Source organism: Dipodomys spectabilis, unplaced genomic scaffold (assembly GCF_019054845.1).
Source record: "Dipodomys spectabilis isolate Male_0828 unplaced genomic scaffold, ASM1905484v1 ptg000565l, whole genome shotgun sequence".
Taxonomy (NCBI): Eukaryota; Metazoa; Chordata; class Mammalia; order Rodentia; family Heteromyidae; genus Dipodomys; species Dipodomys spectabilis.
In genome coordinates, this window is record NW_024871242.1 from 1,755,976 (window position 1) to 1,759,575 (window position 3,600).

At 33.9% G+C, this 3,600-nt stretch overlaps 1 pseudogene; it reads left to right on the forward strand.

The window, feature by feature from the left end:
• Positions 1 to 1,335: 1,335 nt before the first annotated feature.
• Positions 1,336 to 1,435, forward strand: LOC122100124 (annotated as a pseudogene).
• Positions 1,436 to 3,600: the final 2,165 nt, after the last annotated feature.

Below are 3,600 nucleotides of genomic sequence, written 5' to 3' on the forward strand. Positions count from 1 at the left end.
AAAACTTTTAATGTCACTATTATCTACTTGTCAAGTGTTATTTTGGTGAATAAGATTTTTAAAATTTATTTGAAAAGGAATATACCTTCAGAATATTAAATGTAGGTTATCATTGGTTTGAGAATGATAACATTTTTATACTACAGAACTAAGTTTTACTGAAGTACCAGTGTTTTGAAGCACTAAGGATCTTCTCAATTAATGGTTTTCTAAATTATATTTGACTTCTAAGTCAAGTTTTCCTAGCCTTGGTAGTACAATTATGGATCTATCATTCCAGGAATTATTTTTGGCCTACTTATGCTGGACTGAAATCTTTCATTTATCATTAGGAGAGGGGTATAAAAATAATTTGTGACATTTGTGATTTTGTTTACTCATATGGGCTGGTCATCTGTAAATTGAAAGTTTGAACTACAGTACTTTCTCTCATATTTTGTGATCTCATCTTTCATTTTAAGTTGCCTTACATTTCACAATTGCTTACTACTAATTCCTACAAGGAATTGGGGCGCTGAAATATTATAGGAAATTAGAAATTGAGATGGGTCTTGAATTACTTTTCGTTAGCATGTTGCATGGGCCAAGGTCAGAAGTCTTGACCTTGCTTTCTGATGATGCAGATAACTGGGACCTTGTATCCTCAGACCCGGGGATACTACCTGATTGGATGGTAGACAGACCAGGATATTATGTAAACATGCATATGAACAATTTTTTCATCTTCTTGGCTTTAGCTACTTTTGAAATGATAGGTATAATAAACAATTATATTTTGATAAAATACCTTCCATTCTGAACAATTCAGTCTAAACTGGTAATCTCTCTCTGAACCCTTGTAACTAAGATTAGTTTTGTTCCAGTAAGACAATCTATGCTGTCAGAGTAAATATTCTGGTTGGTTTGTTCCTACATGGAAGAAGGGTAAAGGGTCTGGAAGACATTTGTGCCAGTGAGACTTCGTTGCGAAATTTTAAGCTGCAGAAGTTTAGAAGTAGCTCTTAAGCAAGGCTTACTTTGAATCCATTAGCTCCACAAAGCTAGCTCAGTTGATAAGTAAGTACTTGAAAAGCCATCACCTTTGGACTTAGCTATAAAGGCTTCAAAATATGATCAAATTTAAAATGAAAATGACAGTATAGTCATTGACAAAAATTGCAAATGTGAGTAATCCACCAAACAATATAAGTTTTTCCCACTAAACACAGAAATTTAGAGAAATAAGATCAATAGCATTTTAGGAACAATAATGGTTCCTTGTTACAAATAGGCAACCAAGGATATATGCCTGTATAAAGATTGCATCATGAACTACTTACATTTAGAGGATACTACATGCTTCAGCAGCAGGTCTACCCAAATGACAACAATACAGAGATTAACATGGCACTTGCAGAAGGATGATACAAAAATTCGTGAAATATTCCATATTTTTCATTCTTCAAATGCAAGAAATGAAAAACAGTTATTAAAAAGTTGATTACAAAAATACAAGTGTAACAATACATGTAATTCATAGAATTTTAAGGTTAGTTTGACATCAGTGTATTAAATCTTCACTTTAGAAAGGCCCTTACATAGCATAACCTTTACAAAACTTGAAATTAGATAACATTGTCATCTTCACCCAAAGAAATAAAATACTATAAGGACCTAGGAAAAAAGGAATCTTAACTTTTTCTATATGAAATGTAATCTGAAAGGACACATTTATTAATGAACCTATATATTATAAAAATGTAGACTTTAAAGTATTATATCTAGAAGATAATGAAATAGATTATGGACTTTATACAAACCTAGATATACTTTTTTTCAGACAAGCACCAGGAATAACTTTAGTTTCTATACTATTCATTTCAACAGATAAGTTAAAATTAAAAAAAAAAAAACACAAACTCTGCAGAAATCATTATAGATGCCTAAAACAACTCTTGAATACATTTTGACATCAAAGTGAGGCAATTCACGTGGAAGAATACCATGGAATCGATGAATTTTTAAATTAAGATATTGCTGTTGCTTTTTATTATGAAAATATTTTGTATGGACACAAAGGATGGAATGGCACTTTTGAAATTTAAGAAACTTAACCAAACCATTACTACGTAGGAGAATAATTTGTACAGCCTTCTACAACTTCAAAGAGGTAGTGATACATACTTATCCTTTTGGCAATATCAAATGCAGTTTCTTCCAAGTTGTTCTTCAGACCCGGTTTGAAATAATGGTTCACCAGAAGGAGATACAGCATATCTGCTATTTCTATTCCCAGCAGCAAGATGCAAGGGGGTCAAGAGGCCTTTAGTTTGCGGATTGGTATCTGCATCATGATGAAGTAAGAAAGAATCCATTCTGGTATTAATCCACATATAAGTACTATGCAGGGGTGCCAAGACATTCACAGTTATTGCATGAATATCTGCCTTGAGCTACCAACTCATGGACAATGTCTACATGTCCACTCTAGGCTTCCCGATGAAGAGGGGTATACGTATCCTCATCCCTGGTATTCATATGAGTGGCCTTTTTGAAAAGTATTCTCCCCACTGCAGTAAGCCCAAAGAAGAAATTTGCATGCATTCTTCTTCATTATTTTCTTGCAATTGCTACCATTCCTCACGTTTGCATCTTGTTCCTTGTCTTCATCAGAATTGCCTAACTAGAGACTTTGAGTACCAGTGGGAATGAGTTGTCCATGTATTTCCCCAATAGTTCACGTTGGTTGAACTGGTCAGAAAAATCTGGTGAATTTTCTGCATGTTTTTTCACCATGATTTATTTTCTCTTTCTTCATTTTTACCATTTTAAATTATTCTAACTGGAGAGTAGGGAATTGATAGAGAGCAGAGGAAAGACTTTCCTCTGTATTCAAATGCACAGACTGAAAATGAGGACCAGTGGTGTCTTCATATGTAGCTTATTCTAGGAATGAGAAAATAGGAATCAATGCTTTCTACGTAAATGATTTGGGAAATACAATGATATACTGTAAGAGAACTTACTATTCAATATATGAGCTTTAAGAGCTTTCTAATATATCCATTATTTATTGGTACTCAACATTAGAAAAAAATGTATAAAGCAGTAGTGAAATAGAAGTCCTTTGCATGACTACTTAAATACCATGTTTTTTTTTATTGTGAAAATACTGTACAGAGGGTTTACAATTACATGGGCAATATAGTGAGTACATTTCTTATCAAGCATTGTAGCCTCCTCCTTTGTTTACCTTTCCCATCCCTTCCCAGCCTCCCCTACTCCACCCACCCAATCCTCCCCCCCCACACACACAAAAGTTGTAAAGTTCGTTTCAAGGTGACAACGTGAACTTCTCATTGTGGCAACGGGTCCACTTGTATCCTTATTTAAACGACTAGTTTTTCCCCTCCCTCTCCACAAATTATGCCGACATCAAATACAGTGAAAGCAGGGGTTATACTATGGGGGAGGGACATACAAAGCAACAAAGAAATAATCTTATAAATAAGTTAGAAACAAATGCATGAAAGAAAAAAAAAACATTTAAATACATATCTTAGGGTTCATTTTCCTAACTTCGCCTTATCTGACCTATACTGCCTGACTCATATATATACT